Source organism: Dreissena polymorpha, chromosome 14 (genome assembly GCF_020536995.1).
Source record: "Dreissena polymorpha isolate Duluth1 chromosome 14, UMN_Dpol_1.0, whole genome shotgun sequence".
Classification (NCBI taxonomy): domain Eukaryota; kingdom Metazoa; phylum Mollusca; class Bivalvia; order Myida; family Dreissenidae; genus Dreissena; species Dreissena polymorpha.
In genome coordinates this window covers 39,867,205-39,886,444 of record NC_068368.1, presented here as the reverse complement: position 1 = coordinate 39,886,444, position 19,240 = coordinate 39,867,205, and the positions used below count along the sequence as shown (strand labels likewise).

The window sequence follows — 19,240 nt, the reverse complement described above, 5'->3', positions numbered from 1 at the left end:
TTTAATGTTAAGTTAATTATACATATATTCAGGCAACACGGTACGTATTAACATATAAATACATCGATATTAGAATCAGTTTTTGTACAAAAGAGATTTACAATATATAGCGACAACCTTTCATAGTTGTGGAATAAGTCAATTACAATATGTGTCTAATATGTTTGATGTTTTTCTGTTGTTTATACAAAGAATCATAAATATCTACATGATTGTATATGTTTAAATGTTATATCAAGATAATTTTCAAGTGGACACCATTACGACAATGACGTTCTTTTGTATCGCCATAAAATTATTGTACTGCTTGGAATAGAAAACCAAAAATAAAAAAACATCATGGAAATAAGAGGCATCTAAATCGTTGATCACATTGCTGCATAAGCGCTTTATTAAAAAAATGAAAAACAACACTTTTTATTGATTATTTTTTCTCCTGCAAGTCCGAATGAATTAAACCAAACATAACATTGACACTGTGGAAAGTGCAACCTAATTCTGAAAATTTATATAAAAATACATAATACTAAAATATTTTTGTCCAACAGCGAATAATCAGATCTAATTATAAACTAAATTGTTGACAATGCTACTTTTAGACATCTGTGTTTTCACATGTGATTATAAGAGAAAGCATTTGTTTAAGAAAAGGATTCATTTTTATGCAAAGTTATTTCAGTATTATATGACGAAACATAAAAAAATAATAAATATTTCAACTAAGCAGTTGGTTTTAAATCTTAATCTGTTTGAATGGTGATGTTATATTGAAGGTGACACCATATTTTTTGCCAATTCATTGTTATATACTAATTTATTTATATTATTTGAACTTACATTATCCGACGACAATTATAAAAGCTTTCAGGTACTTCGACATTATGCTGATTTAAGGACATACCCATTGTACAGGCTCCTTTTCGTTGGACAAATACTTGTATGCTATGCTGAAATCCATCATGGTACATAAATTAACATTCACGAAAAGGGAAATAAATATAAAAGAATATCAAATTCTTTGGAATTTTGTGAACGTACATGATCAGAAATTACATGTACTTAAAAGAATAAGATTTCTATCTATCTTAAATAAGTGCCGGAAAACTAGAATGTACTCTTTTATAATGATCGCATATTAGAAAACTCTATATGCATACTTAAAAAACATGGTCCTGAATGGATTATTGGGTGTGCACGTGTAAACATAAATTCTGCAACCCCAGACTTGTTTTAAATAGCGCTTTGTTTTTAAATTTCCTCCTTATGCTGGAAATGCCACACATAGAAAATATCGTTAGCCAATGCAGCGAGATAATAAATTGTTATGGAAAAATGTATATATTCCTACAAGCGTTGTTATTTGACTACCATATATGTGTATTCAGGCGTACAGTGTATGCATATTGCATAAGAATAAGGCCATATCAGAATCATGATTTGGTAAAACGAGAGTTAGAATAACTATGAGGTTTATATTATTGAGAACATATAAGTAGTGAATAAAGTCAATTACAATATGCGTGACTGTGCTTACCTTTTCCTTTTTTTATTTTAAAAATAATCATAACATCTACATTCATTATTTATAGTTAATTTGTATATGAAGATATTTAATCGGACACCATAAAGTGAATACGTTCATATACATAATACTCTTTTATTAAAAAAAAAATGCGTAAAATATATTATCAGAAGCTTAAACTTTGATTACGTTGCTTCAACAAGCCCTTAATCTACAAAATGACAACACAAAACGTTTTATGATTCTTCTTTTCTACCAGCAAGTCGGAATGAATAAAAGCAAATATGAAAATGTATATAAAATACATAAAAATAAAAATATCCGTCTAAGTATGAGAATCAGATAGAATTATGATCTAGTTTGTTGGCAATGCTACTTTCCTACATCTGTGTTTGCACATGTGATTATAAGAGAAAGCACTTGTTTGAGAAACAGATCATTTTAAATAATTTCAGTATTAATATGACGAAACATAAACATTTATAATCTATTTCATCTTAGCAGTTGGCTTTTTAATTTTGCAATTTTTTAATGGCGTTGTTTTATTTAAGGTGTGAACGTTTTTGCTGCCAAAATAATTGTTATAGACGTATTTTCTTTACATAAATTGAACTTAAATTATCCGACGACAAACATTAAAGCTTTCAGGTTCTTCGACTTAATGCTGATTAAAGGGCTAACCCATAGTAAAGCCTCTTTTTCGTTGGACAAGTACGTGTATGCTATGCTGAAACCCAGCATGGTACGTAAATATACATTAATAAATATAATGTAATAAAAATAAAATATAAAATTGAAATAAAATATATCACAGATGTTGGATTTTTATTAACGTCCATGATCAGAAATTACCTGTACTTTAAAGCATAAAATTGTATCCTTAATACAGGCAGGATCAAATAGAGTTTTACTCTTATAGAATAATCGCATATTTAAAAAGCGTTAAAGGCATGCTTAACATAAAACATGGTTCTGAAGGGATAACAGGATATCCACGAGCAAACAAAAGTTATGAAACTCCATGAATACGTTTTTAAAATCGATTTGTTCAAAATTCCACCTAATGCTGGACATACGCAAATATAAAAATAACAAGTTTGTCCATGCAAGCGAAATAATTAAACTATTATGGTTAAATGTATTTATTTCTACATGCGTTTATATTTGACTACCATATATGTGTATTCAGGCGTACACTCTATGCATATTATAAAAGAATATGGCGATATCAAAATCAGTTATTCGTACGAATGAGAGTTTCAATGGTGTGAGGTTAATATTTATTCAGAACACATAAGTGGTGAATCAAGTCAATATGGAATATGCGTGAATATGTTGATGTTTTTTCTATATAAAAAGTACAACATAAAATCTACATAACTATGTATTGTTAACTTGTATATGAAGACATTTAAGTTAACCCCATCAAGAGAATGCGTTCATATTCTTCGATATAATACTGTTTTAGTAGAAAACAATATAGATGCATTACAGAAATTATCAGAATCTAATATTTTGAGCACATTTCTGCAAGAAGCCCTTAATATAACAACACGACAACACACATTTTTTATTGAAACCGGTACTTTTTTCTTCCAGCAAGTCCGAATGAATGAAACCAAACATAACATTTGACACAGTGGAAAATGCAATCTAATTCTGAAAATTAATATATAAAGACATGATAATAAAGCTATCCGTCTAAGTATGAGAAATCAGATATAATTATACAATGTATTATGAACTAGATTGTTTACAATGCTATTTTCCCAACATCTGTGTTTACACATGTGATTATAAGAGAAAGTTTTGTTTAAGAAACAGATTCATTTTTAAGCAAAGTTATTTCAGTATTAAATTAACGAAACTTCAAAATTAATAAACTGTTTCAACTAAGCAGTATTATTTCTATTTATCATCTGTTGAAATAGTGATGTGCTATTTAAGGTGTAAACGTTTTTGTTGCCAAAACATTGCAGACGACATATTTCTTTATAAATATTGAACTTAAATTACCCGACGACAAAAAGGAAAGCTTTCAGGTACGTCGACTTAATGCTGATTTAAGGGCAAACCCATAGTACAGCTTCCTTTTCGTTGGACAAGTCCTTGTATGCAATGCTGAACTCTATCATGGTACATACTTTTACATTAAAGAAAATGGTAATAAAATATATGTAAGATATATAACAACTTTCGGAAATTGTAAACGTACATGATACAAAATTACATGCACTTTAAAACATTACATTTCAATCATAAATAAATGCTGAAACAACTAGAGATTGGTAGTTAAAATTGATTATCTGGCTTACTGGAATTTGAATAAGGTCCAGACTGTATAACATGGTATACACGTATAAACAAATATTATGCCTTCCTAGAAATAATTTTAGAACAACAATCCCTATAACATTTTAATTTGTCGTTGTGAGGAAAGTGACAAATTACCTGAACAGAAAGCTGGCATGCAAAGTACAACAATGAATTACAATTACAAAACAAAACTGCAGAAAACTGCGGCAAGCGCTTTGTTTATTTTTGTTCCAATGATTAAAATGCATAAAAATAGAAAGAAGCAGTACGTCCATACAAGCGAAATTATTAAACTAGTAAGGCAATAAATATATATTCCAACATGCGGATTTATAAGCTTACCCTCGTTTCAATTCTTATAGCATAAGAATAAGGCGATATCAGAACCAATATTTTGTCCAAATACAAAATACAAATAAGAAAGGTTTGGTTGTAAAGTTATTTAAGAATGCATGAAACCTATTTCGGCTTTACAGTTGGATTTTTAAATTACATCTGTTTAAATTGTTAAGTGATATTTTACTTCTCTTAGGTCCTTTTTCCACAATCGTACTTATATTTTTGATTTCTTGATGTGAATTTACCTTGAATTATTCAGACGATAAAAATTAAAACGTTCAGATTCTTCCATGTAATGATGCTTTATGGCCATACTCAAAGCACAGGCTTCTTTTTGCAGGACAAATACTTTTACGTAAACGGTAACAAATTATAAACATTTAGAATATTGTTGACAAACATGTTTGGAAGTTAATTTAAAACGTTTAATCTATATTCAAAAATACATGGACACATATCATAAATGTAAATGTTAAAATGACTTTATTGATAGTAACGAAATAAATCTTAATATGTGTTGTATCAGTATGACGCTAAAATGATATTAAGAGTTATCTGTTTCGTAATTTGCTTAAATATTAGAGTTATATACACAGTTCATGCTTGCAAATTTATTTAAGTTTGCATTAGACGAAACATTAAAATTAAAATAAAAAACATCTTTGTTATCGGAATTTTAATTGTACATATCTTCAAGTATTGAAATAATATTTATTTAGTGTTCGATGTGTTGCCAAAAAAACGTTGAAATATATTTATGTTTATGTATAAATTGACCCCGCATTATTGGGACGTCAAACAATGAAAGCTTTCATATTTTTATGCCCCCCTTCGAAGAAGAGGGGGTATATTGCTTTGCTCATGTCGGTCTGTCGGTCTGTCGGTCGGTCGGTCTGTCGGTCTGTCGGTCCGTCCCCCAGGTGGTTGTCAGACGATAACTCAAGAACGCTTGGGCCTAGGATCATGAAACTTCATAGGTACATTGATCATGACTCGCAGATGACCCCTATTGATTTTGAGGTCACTAGGTCAAAGGTCAAGGTCACGGTGACCAGAAATAGTAAAATGGTTTTTGAATGATAACTCAAGAACGCATACGCCTAGAATCATGAAACTTCATGGGTAGATTGATCATGACTTGCAGATGACCCCTATTGATTTTGAGGTCACTAGGTCAAAGGTCAAGGTCACGGTGACCCGAAATAGTAAAATAGTTTCCGGATGATAACTCAAGAACGCATACGCCTAGAATCATGAAACTTCATGGGTAGATTGATCATGACTCGCAGATGACCCCTATTGATTTTGAGGTCACTAGGTCAAAGGTCAAGGTCACGGTGACCCGAAATAGTAAAATGGTTTTCGGATGATAACTCAAGAACGCATACACCTAGGATCATGAAACTTCATAGGTAGATTGATCATGACTTGCAGATGACCCCTATTGATTTTGAGGTCACAAGGTCAAAGGTCAAGGTCACGGTGACCCGAAATAGTAAAATGATTTTCGGATGATAACTCAAGAACGCTTTTGCCTAGGATCATGACACTTCATAGGTTCATTGATCGTGACCCGCAGATGACCCCTATTGATTTTCAGGTCACTAGGTCAAAGGTCAAGGTCACAGTGACAAAAACCGTATTCACACAATGGCTGCCACTACAACGGACAGCCCATATGGGGGGCATGCATGTTTTACAAACAGCCATTGTTCTGCTTAATGCTGATTTAAGGGCATACCTATGGTACAGGCTCGTTTTCGTTGGACAAATACTTGTATGTTATGCTGAAATCGCATTTGGTATATAATTATACATTCACAAAAACGGCAATAAAATATATAAAGTATATCACAGCATTTTGAATTTTGAAAAACGTACATGATCAGAAATTGCATATACTTTAAAACATTATATTTCTATCCTAAATAAACGCTGGAGCAACTAGAGTTTTACCCTATAATCAACGTATTATGCAACCCCTAGAATATGTTTTAAATAGCGCTTTGTTTTCAATTCCCCCTAATGCTTGAAATGCAAAAATGAACACACATAGAAATAATCAGTTTGTACATGCACGCGAAATAATTTAATTTTTATGGAATTTGTATATATCCCTACATGCGTTTTTGTTTCAATACCATGTATGTATATTCAGGTATACACTGTATGCATATTATATAAGAATACGGCGATATCAGAATCAGTTTTTCGTACAAATGAGAGTTACAATGTTATGAGGTTAATATCTATCAAGAACAAATAAGAAGTGAATCAACTAAATTTACAATATGCATAAATATGTTGATGTTTTTTTCTGTTTTTATACAAAATACATCATAACATCTACATGTATTATATATCGTTAAATGTTTTATCAGGATATGTTAATTTGACACCATAACGAGAATGCGTTCATATTCTTCGACATAATACTGTTTTTGTAGAAAACCAAATAAATGCATCATAGAAATAAGCAGCAGCTAAATCGTTGATCACATTGCTGCAACAAGCGCTTAGTAAAGCTCAATAACACCACAACAATTTGTATTGATACTTTTTTTCCTCCTGCAAGTCCGAATGTATTGAACAAAACATTGCACACTTTGGAAAATGCAACCTAATTCTGGCAATGTATCTACAATACATAAAAATAAAGTAATCAGTCAAAGAATGAATACTCAGATCTAATTATGAACTAGATTGTTGACAATACTACTTTCTCAACATGTGTGTTTACACATGTGATTATAAGAGAAAGCACTTGGTTAAGGAAAATATTAATTTGTATGAAAAGTTATTTCATTATTAATATGACGAAATATAAAAAATAATAAACTACTTCAACGAAGCAGTTGGATTTTAAAATTGTGCATCTGTTTAAATGGTGATGTGATATTGAAGGTTTGTACATATTCGTTGCCATATTCATTGTAATAGACTAATTAATATATATATATATATATATTCAACTTAAATCATCCGACGACAAAAATAAAAGCTTTCAGGTACTTCGACTTAATGCTGATTTAAGTGCATACCCATAGTGCAGGCTCCTTTTCGTCGGACAAATACTTGTATGCTATGCTGAAAACCACCATGGTACATAATTAAACATGCACGAAAACGGTAATAAATATAATTAAAGATATCAAAACTTTAAGAATTTTGTTAACGTACATTAATAGAAGTTACATGTCCATTAAATCATAACATGTCTATCCTAAATAAACGTTGGAGCAGCTAGAGTTGTATTCTTATATAATGAACGCATATTTAGAAAATGCTATAGGCATGCAGAACAAAAAACATGGTCCTGAATGGATTACATGGTGTACACGTGTAAACATAAAGTATGCAGCCCCAGAATAAGTTTAAATAGTTATTGATGGGAATGCTGTGCTGCTGGAGCAGCGGAAGTTTTACATTAGTATACTTCACAAAACACTTTGTTTAAAATTACCACTAATGCTGGATAAACACAGGCATAGACAAAGTCAGTGCGTACATTACATGCAAGCATAATAATTAAATTTATATACTCCTACAGGTGTTTTATTTGCCTACCATGTACATGAATGTATATTCAGGCGTACCCGTTATGCATATTACATAATAGTAGGGCGATATCAGAATAAGTATTCCGTTCAAATGAGAGTTACAATGCTATAAGGAAATTATTTATCGAGATCATGTAAGAAGTGAATGAAGACAATTTAAAATATGCGTGAATATGTTAACGTTTGTTTTCTGTTGTTTTTTTTTCAATAAAATCATACATTCTACATTTATAAATATCATTCAATGTCATATCCAGCTATAATTTGACATCATAAAGAGAATGCGTAAATATTCTTCGACATAATACTGTTTAAGTAGAAAACCTAATAAATGCGTTATAGAAATTAGCAGAAGCTAAAATTGTGATAACATTGTTTCTACAAGCCCTTAATGTAATAAAATGACAACGCAACACTTTGTATTTATATGTTGTTTTTCTTCCAGTCAGTATGAATTTATAAAACCAAACATAGAATTGCACACTGTGATAAAAATGTGGGAAAGTATATAAAAGAACTTATTAATAAAACTGTCTAAGAATGAATAATCAGATGTAATTATGAACTAGATTGTTTACAATGCTATTTTCTTGACATCTGTGTTTACACCTGTGATACACCTGTGATAATAGAGATAAAAAATGTTTAGAAAATAAATAAATATGTAGGCATAGTTATTTCAGTAATAATATGACGAAACATAAAAATTAATAAACTATTTCATCTAAGCAGTTGGATTTTTAATCTAACATCTAGTTTAATGATGATGTTCTATTTCAGGTTGAATGTTTTTGTTTCTAAATGCATTGTTATAGACTTATTTATTTATATAAATTGAACTTAAATCATCCGACGACAAAAATAAAAGCTTCTACGTACTTCGACTTAATGTTGTGTAAATGGCATACCCATAGTACAGACGCTTTTTCGTTGGACAAATAATTGTATGCTTTGCTGAAATCCATCATGGTTCTTAATTATAAATTCACGAACACTGAAATTAAATATATTAAAGGGATCTTTTCACGGTTTGGTAAATTGACAAAATTGAAAAAAGTTGTTTCAGATTCGCAAATGTTCGGTTAAGTTATGATATTTGTGAGGAAACAGTATTACTGAACATTTGCCACGGTCCAATATAGCCATAATATGCATCTTTTGACGATTTAAAAACCTTAAAATTATAAAGCGTTGCAACGCGAAACGATTGAATAATTTGGAGAGGTCTCTTGTTGTCGTTTAAATTTGTAAAACTACGAAGATTGCTTATATAAGGTATAAAATACGCATATTATGTATGATTGGCAGGATAGCTCAGTTGGCTAATGCATTTTTACTTACGGATTCCAGGGGTCACTGGTTCGAGCCCTGCTGCGGGCTACTTTTGTTTCCTTTTTTAAATTTTATTTTTGATTTTTTACTGGAGCTTTTAAAATTTAATGTTTACATTTATCAATATAAAGCATTTAATGACAAACTTCAAAACATGCCAAAATCTGTGAAAAGGCCCCCTTAAAGATATCAAAACTTATGAAATTGTGTTAACGTTCATGATCACATAGATTACATGCACTTTAAAACATGACATTTCTATCATAAATAAATGCTGGGGCAACTAGAGTTTTACTCTTATATAATGAATGCATATTTAGAAAACGGTATATGCATGCTGATCATAAAACATGGTCCTGAATGGATTACATGGTATAAACGAGTAGACAAATTATGCAACCGCAGAATATGTTCGAAAAAGTGCTTTGCTTAAAATTCCCCCTATTGCTGGAAATACTCACACATACAAAGAATCCGTTTGTTCATACCCGCGAAATAATAAGCTATTGTGGTAAAATATATATATTCCTACATGTATTTTTATTTGACTACCATATACGTGTTAAGGCGTACATTGTATGCATATTACATAATAACAGGGTGATATATTTCGTACAAATGAGAGTAACAATGCTAAGAGGTTACTATTTATCGAGATATAAGTAGTGAATCAAGTCAATTGACAATATGCGTGAATATGTTTACGTTGTTCTGTTTTTTTTATTTAAAAAAAACATCATACAATTTAAATTTATTATATGTCGTTACATTTTATATGAAGATATTTAATCTGACACCATAAAGAGAATGCGTTCATATACTTCGACATTAAACTGTTTGCGTAGAAAGCAACATACATTCTAACGGCAAATAATCAGAAGCTAAAATATTGCTGCAAAAAGCCCTTAATACAAATAAATGAAAGCACAAAACGTTGTATTCATTTGTTGTTGTTTTTTCTTCCAGCAATGGCACACTGTGGAAATGCAACCTATTGCTGGAAATGTATATACAAATACATAATAAAAATATCTTTCTATGAATGAATAAGCAGATCTAATAATGTACTTAAAACGACAACATTTCTATCCTAAATAAACGCTGGAGCAAGAGTTTTTCTCTCTCTTATATAATAAACGCATATTTAGAAAACGATATAGGCATACTGAACATAAAACATGAATGGATTACAGGGTATACACGTGTTAACGTAAATTATGAAGCCCAGAATATGTTGTAAAAAGCGCTTTGTTTAAAAATCAACCTGATGATGGAAATACACACACATCGAAAGAATCCGTTTGTCAATACAAGCGAAATAATAAATTATTATGGTGAAATGTATATATTCCTACAACGGTTCTATTTGACTGCAATATATGTGTATTCCGGCGTACATTGTATGCATATTACATAAGAATAAGGCGATATCAGAATCAGTATTTCGTACAAATGAGAGTTACAATGCTATAAGGCTAATATTTATAGAAAACACATCAGCAGTGAATCAAGTCAATTTACAATATGCGTGAATATGCCACGTTTTCTTCTGTTTGATTTTTATTTTAAAAAAATCATCATTACATCTACATGTATTATATACCGTTAAATCTTATATGAAGATATTTAATCTGACACCATCAAGAGAATACGTACTGATATTTCGACATAATACTGTTTTAGTAGAAAACAAATTAAATGCATAAAATAAATTATCAGAAGCTCAAACTTTGATCACGTTCCTGCAACAAGCCTTTATTATACAAAAAGACATAACACAACTTTTTATTTATACTTTCTTTTCTTCCAGCAAGTCCGAATGAATAAACCAAACATGAAAATATATATAAAATACATTAATAAATATACTGCTAAGTATAAAGAAACAGATACAATTATGCACTATATTGTTTGCAAGGCTACTTTTCCAACATATGTATTTACAAATGTGATTATACTAGAAAGCATTTGTTTAAGAATAGGATTTATTGTTATGCTTAGTTATTACAGTATGTATATGACAAAACATACATATTAATAAAATATTTCATCTAAGCAGTTGGATTTGTATTTTGAATTATTTTTAAGGTACTTCGACAAAACGCTGATTTTAGGGCTAACCAATAGTACAGCCTCCATTTCGTTGGGCAATTACGTGTATGCTATGCTGACAATATCATGGTACATAAGTATACATTAACGAAAACGGTAATAAAATAAATATAACATATCACATCTTTAGGAATCTTTACATGATCAGAAATTACATGTACTAATTTCTATCATAAATAAACGCTGGAGCACCAGAGTTTTACTCTGATATAATGAACGCATATTTAGAAAACGATATAGCCATGCTGAACATAAAACATGGCCCTGAATGGATTGCATGGTAAACACGTATAAACAAAAGTTATGCAACCCCTGGCATGTGTTTTAAAAAAGGTCTGTGTTTAAAATCCCCAAGTGCTGGAAATACACACGCATGGAAATAATCAGTTTGTCCATGCAAGCAAAATAATTAAAATATTATGCTAAAATGAATATATTTTCCTACATACGTTTTTTATTTGCTTAACATGTATGCATATCCAAGCGTACACTGTATGCACATTACTTACCAATAAGGCGATATCAAAATCATTATTTCGCGCAATGAGAGTTACAATGCTCAGCTATAAGGTTAATATTTATCCAGAACACAGAAGTAGTGAGTCAAGTCTATTTTAAATATAGGTCAATATGTTAACCATTTTTTGTTTGTGTTTTTATAAAAAAATACATAATAAAATCTACATTCTTTATATATCGTTATATTTTATATGAAGATATTGAGTTTGACATATTTAGATTATGCGTGTATATACTTCGACATTATACTGTTTCAGATAAAAATATATCAATAAAAGAAATTATCAGAAGCTAAACCCTTGATCACGTTGCTGCAACAAGCCCTAAATGCCAACACAATTTTTTATTGATACTTTTTTTTTGTTCCAGCAAGTCCGAATGAATAAAACCAAACATAGCTTTGCACAGTGTGAGTAATGCAACCTAATGCTGAAAATGTATATAAAATACATAAAATTGAAGCGATCCGTCTAAGTATAAAAGAATCAGATAATATTATAAACTAGATTGTTGGCAATTCTACTTTCCCAACATCTGTGTGTACACATGTTATTATATGAGAAAATATTTGTTAAAGATAAGGATGTATGGTTATGCAAAGTAATTTCAGTATTCATATGCCTCAACATAAACATTGATTAACTATTGCATGTGTTTAAATGGTGATGTACTATTTAAAGTATGTACTTTTTGTTGCCTAAATCATTGCTGAGGACTTATTTTTATATAAATTTTATCAGACGATTAACAAGCTTTCAGGTACTTCGACTTAATGCTGTTTTTAGGACATACCCATAGTACAGCCTCCTTTTCGTTGGACAAGTACTTGTATGCTACGCTGAAACCCGGCATGGTACATACATATACATTCACAAAACGGTAATGAAATATAATAGTATGAAAGATATCACAACTGGTGAATTTTGCTAACGTCCATGATCAGAAATTACATGTGCGGTAAAACATAACAACGTTAAAGGCATGCTGAACATAAAGCATGGTCCTGAATGGATAACAGAGTATACGCTAGCAAACAATAAACAATAATGGTAAAATGTATATATTCTAACATGCGTTGTTATGTCAATACCTTATATGTTTATTCAGGCATACACTGTATGCAAATTACATAAGAATACGGCGATGTCAGGATCAGATTCTCGTACAAACGAGAGTTACACTGTTATGAGGTTAATATTTTTCGAAAACACATTAGAAGTGTTTCAAGTCAATTTACAATATGCGTGAATATGTTGATGATTTTCTCTTTTTATACAACATACATCATAACATCTACATTATTATATATCGTTAATTGTTATATCGATATATTTTAGTTTGACACCAATACGAGAATGCGTTCATATTCTTTGACATAATGCTGTTTTAGTACAAAACCAATTAAATGCATCATAGAAATAAGCAGCAGCTAAAACGTAGATCAAATTGCTGCGACAAGCGCTTAATATAATAAAATTCCAACACAACACTTTGTATTGATACTTTTTTCTTCCTGCAAGTTTGACTGAATTTAACCAAACATAGCATTGCACAATGTGGAAAAGGTAACCTAATTCTGGAAATGTATATAAAAATACATAAAAATAAAGCTATCTCTCCAAGAATAAATAATCAGATCAAATTATGACATAGATTGTTGACAATGCTATTTTCCCAACATCGGTGTTTCACGTGTGATTATAAGAGAAAGCATTTGTTTAAGAAAAGGATTTATTTTTATGCAAAGTTATTTCAATATTAATATATGGAAACATTAAACATTATGAACTAGTTCAACTAAGCCATTGGATTTTAAATTTTGCATCTGTTTAAATGGTAATGTGATATTGAAGGTGTGATCATATGATTTGCCGAATTATTTTTTATTGACTAATTTTTTTATATAAATTAAACTTAAATTATCCGACGACAAATATTAAAGCTTTCAGGTACTTCGACTTAATGCTGATTTAAGGGCATACCCATAGTACAGGCTCCGTTTCGTTCGACAAATACTGTTATGCTATGCTGAAATCTATCATGGTACATTATTTAACGTTCACGAAAATGGTTATACATATATTAAACAAAATTCACAACTTTTAGAATTTTGCTAACGTACATGATACGAAATTACATGTACTTTTAAACATAACATGACAATCATAAATAAACGCTAGAGCAACTAGAGAGTGGTAGTTTAAATTTGTTATAACGCATACTGGACCTTACATTTGGTCCAGACTGTATTATAGGGTATAAACGTGTAAACAAATATTATGCCTCCCTAGAAATATTTTCAGAACACCAATCCCTACTTCATTGTAACTAGTCCGTGTGAGGGAAGTGATAAATTGCCTGACCAGAAAGCTGAAATGCAAAACATTACAATTACACGACAAAACTGCAGTAAACTGCAGCAAGCGCTTTGTTTAGTTTTTTTTCCAAATGTTTTAAATGCATAAACATAGAAAGAAGCAGTGCGTCCATACAAGCGAAATTATTAAACTAGTAAGGCAGTATATATTTTTCAACATGCGTTTGTATAACCTTGCCGGTTATTCAATTCTTATTGCATAAGAATAAGGTGATATCAAAACCAATATTTTGTACAAATAGAAAATACAAATAAGAAAGGTTTGGTTGTAAAGTTATGTAAACATGCATAAGACGAAACAAAGAAAACTATTTCGACTTTACGGTTGGATTTTAAATTTACATCTGTTTAAATTGTTTAGTGCTATTTTACTTCTGTTCGGTCCTTTTCCCACAATCGTTCTTATATTTTTTGATTTCTTGATGCGAATTGACCTTGCATTATTCGGACGACAAAAATGAAAGCTTTCAGATTCTAGGATTTAATTATGTTTTAAGGCCATACTCACAGCACAGGCTTCTTTTTGTTGGGCAAATACTTTTACGTTAACGGTAACAAATCATAAACATTTAGAATATTGTTGACCCACATTTTCAAAAATTAATTATAAACATTTAATGTATATCCTTAAATACAGGAATAAATATCATGAATGTAAATGTTTAAATGACTTTATTGATATTAACGAAATAAATCTTAATATGTGTTGTATCAGTATGACGCTTAAATAGCATTAACACAGTGCCTATACCACGTGACTCTTTCGGATCTGTGTTGGGAGAATAAAGCGCGACCCAGTTATTATTTTTAAGGATCTCTTTTTAAATATTTCACCATTTTTAATGGGATAAAGTGGAGAGCCCGCTCATTCGTGAGAGTTTTCTATAGGTTTTATGATCTTTTTAAACAAATAAGTATTTTTTCAGTAAAGTGCAATCGCGCGTTTGAACGGCTAGACAAATGTCGGATCAGTGTGGGGACTTCATATTACAAAAGCGCGGTTGCACTTTACTGAAAAATACTTATGTTTTTTAAAAGATCATGATACCTTTAGAAAACTCTCACGAATGAGCTGGCTCTCCACTGTAATAGACCAAAATCCTGAACAGAAAGCTGCGATGTAAACATTACAAAATACGAGACAAAATTGGAGCAAAACTTTTATCAGCGCTTTATTTAAAATTCCCTCCCAATACTTAACATGAATAAAAATAGATAAAAGAAATGCATCCATTGAAGCGATATTATTAAAGTAGTAAAAAAATAAGTATTGTTTCAAGTCCATTTGAAATATGCGTAAACGTGTGCATGTGTGTTGTCTGTTACTAAACATAACATCATAAATCAAAATGTACATTCATCATATATCGATAATGTAACATCAATTGATTTTTGACAATATAGGCGCATGCGTTCATATACTTCGACAAAATACTGGTTTAGGGGAAACCAAATTAAATACATCAATTCAATTTGCAGACTCTAAAACTTTGATCACGTTGCTGAAACACGTGCTTACTCTATAATATTGTCGGTAAAAAAATTGTGTAAGGATATTGTTTTCCTCAAGCAAGTCCGTATGAACAAACCAAGCCTAACATTGTACACTAGGTAAAACTGCAACTTAATTCTGAAAACTCTGCAAAATATATACAAAAAGTTATCCGTCTGAGTATGACTTATCAGATCTAATTATGAACTAGATACTTGGCGATGCTGTCTTCCCGACATCTGTGATTACAAATATGATTGTAATAGAAAGCATTTGTTGAAAAAATAATGCTTGCAAATTAATTTTAGTTTGCATTAGACGAAACATTAAAATAAACAAACAGCTTTGTAATCGGATTTTAATTTGACATATCTTCAAATGTTGAAATGCTTTATGTTTTGTATTCGGTGTTGTTGCCACAAATAGTTGTTATATATATATGTTTATGTATAAATCAACCCTGAATTATTGAGATCTTTAACAATGAAAGCTTTTATATTATTCTGCTTAATGCCGAGTTAAGGGCATATCCATAGTACAGGCTCCGTTTTGCACAAATACGTGTATGCTGTGCTGAAATCCATCATGGTACATAATTATACATTCACGAAAACAGTTAAAAGATAAATAAAGGATATAACAACATTTTGGATTTTGTTAACATACATAATCAGAAATTACATGTACTTTAAAACATTATATTTCTTTCCTAAATAAACGCTGGAGCAATAAGAGTTTTACCCTTTTTAATTAACGCATATTGCGAAAACGATATAGGCATGCTGAACATAAAAATAACAGCAGTTGGATTTTTAATTTTGCATCTTTTTATATGGAAATGTGCAATGTAAGGTGTACACGTTTTTGAAGCCAAAATTATTGTTTTAGATTTATTTCTTTTTATAACATGAACATAAATTATCCCGTCGACAAACAAAAAAGTTTTCGGGTACTTCGACTTAATGCTGATTAAAGGGCTAACCCATAGTAAGGCCTCCTTTACGTTGGACTGTACTTGTATGTTATGCTTAAACCCAGCATGGTACGTAAATATACATTCACAAAAACAGTAATACAATATATAAAAGTTATCAAATCTGTTGATTTGTGTTATCGTACATGATCAGAAATAACATGTACTTTAAAATATAACATTTGTATCCTTTATACAGGCTGGAGAAACTAGAGTTGTACTCTTATATAATGATGGCATATTTAAAAAACGTTAAATGCATGCTGAACATAAAACATGGTCCTGAAGGGATTACAGGGTATACACGACCGCACAAAAGTTATAAAACCCCACGAAAATGTTTTGAAAGACGACACAAATAAAAGCTTTCATGTACTTCCACTTAATGCTGATTTAAGGCCATACCCATAGTTCAGGCTCCTTTTCGTTGGAGAAATACTTGTATGCTATGCTGAACACCATCATGGTACATAATTAAACATGCAAGAAAACGGTAATAAATATAATTAAAGATATCACAACTTTTGAATTTATGTTAACGCATATTATCAAAAATTGCATGTACATTAAATCATAACATGTCTATCCTAAATAAACGCTGAAGCAACTAGACTTTTACTCTTACATAATGAAAGCATGTTGAGAGAAACGTTATAGGCATGCTGAACAAAAAACATGGTCCTGAATGGATTACAGGGTGTACATGTGTAAACATAAAGTATGCAACCCCATAATATGTTTTAAAAGTTATTGATGGGAATGCTGAGCTGCTGGAGCAGCGGAAGTTTTACATTAGTATACTTCACAAAACACTTTGTTTAAAAATCCCACTAATGCTGGATGTACACAGACATAGACAGAGTGAGTGTGTAAATTACATGCAATCATAATAATTAAACTATTACGGTAAAATGTATATATTCCTACAAGTTTATTTACTTGCCTTCCATGTACATGTATGTATATTCAGGCGTAACTATTATGCATATCACATAAGAGTAGTTCGATAACAGAATCAGTATTTTGTTTAAATGAGAGTTACAATGCTATGATGAAATTATTTATGGAGAACATGTAAGTAGTGAATGAAGACAATTTACAATATGTGTTGAATATGTTGATGTTTGTTTTCTGTTGGGTGTTTAATAAAATCATAAAATCTACATTTATATATATCGTTAATTGTCATGTCCAGCTATTATAATTTGACTCCATAAAGAGAATGCGTTCATATTCTTCAACATAATACTGTTTCAGAAGAAAACCAAATAAATGCGTCAGAAATTAGCAGAAGCTAAAATTGTGATCACATTGCTGCTACAAGCCCTTAATATACTAAAATGACAACACAAATTCTTGTTTTCATATGTTGTTTTTCTTCAGTATGTCAGTATGAATTTATAAAACCAAACATAACATTGCACACTGTATAAAATGCAACTTAATGCTGGGAAAGTATATAAAAGTACATAATAATAAAACTAGATGTCTGAGAATGAATAATCAGATGTGATTATAAAAAAAACTTTGTTTAAGAAAAAGATTAATTTTATGCAAATTTATTTCAGTATTAATATGACGAAACATAAAAAATAATAAACTATTTCATCTTAGCAGTTGGATTTTTAATTTAAAATCTAGTTAAATGGTGATGTTCTATTTCAGGTTGAATGTTTTTATTTCTAAATGCATTGTAATAGACTAATGTATTTATATAAGTTGAACTTAAATCATCCGACGACAAAAATAAAAGCTTTCACGTACTTCGATTTAATGCTGTATTAAGGGCATCCCCATAGTACAGACTCCTTTTCGTTGGACAAACGATGTTGTATGCTATGTTGAAATCCATCATGATGCATAATTATTCATTCACGAAAACTGAAATAAAATATGCAAAAGATGTAACAACTATTGGAATTGTGTTAACGTTTATGATCACTTAGATTACATGTACTTTAAAATATTACATTTCTATCCTTAATAAATGCTGGAGCAACTAGAGTTTTACTATAGGGATAATACACGTTTTCAAGGGCATGATCATCTGCGGGCGCTCAAAAAATCCGTTCCTGCCCGAGTGCGCAGCACGAGGGCAGGAACGGATTTTGAGAGCGCCCGCAGGCACGAGGGCAGGAACGGATTTTGAGAGCGCCGGCAGATGATCATGTCCGAGAAATGTGTATTTTCGCTATTATTGCATAAACAAATCACACATACCAAAATAATTTTAAATAACATTGAAAACAATATTTTGTTCATTCGACATCGACAAAATAATTCGATTATTTAAATACAGTTCAAGGTTGTGTTTTAGATATGCCTCACTCGGTGATCATCCGAAATGACGAGGCTTTACTTTCGGATAGGCAGCTTTCGATTTAAAATGTGTTTAAACAGTGGATTAATGCAAAGTTGAAATGCAGCAGCGTAAAGTAAGAAATGAGGAATTATTTTGGAATTTACAGCAGGAACGTTGAAGGTACATAAACACTTACATTTTGAGCATAGTCTTTTGAAAGTGTTGAGTAAATAACCTTAACTTCAATGACGTTGCCAATACAATAAAGCTGATGTCAAGAGAGTGCAGATGGTATACAAGTTACTTGAAAAGTGGATTGAAATCGTCATTATCCCTGCATGCATGAGGAAACTGGTGCTTATTCAGTTCCCCAATTATGCTTGGAAAGTCGTCGAA

At 30.7% G+C, this 19,240-nt stretch overlaps 1 long non-coding RNA gene across 1 annotated transcript; it reads right to left on the bottom strand.

Annotated features, from left to right (window-relative positions):
* Nucleotides 1–6,568: 6,568 nt before the first annotated feature.
* On the bottom strand, nt 6,569–18,419 carry LOC127856965 (uncharacterized). The gene is made up of 3 exons (XR_008038269.1): nt 18,307–18,419; nt 7,219–7,264; nt 6,569–6,815 (listed from the first exon to the last, which is right to left on the bottom strand). It is a non-coding gene; the product is annotated as an uncharacterized LOC127856965 (long non-coding RNA).
* Between the last annotated feature and the right edge of the window lie 821 nt (nt 18,420–19,240).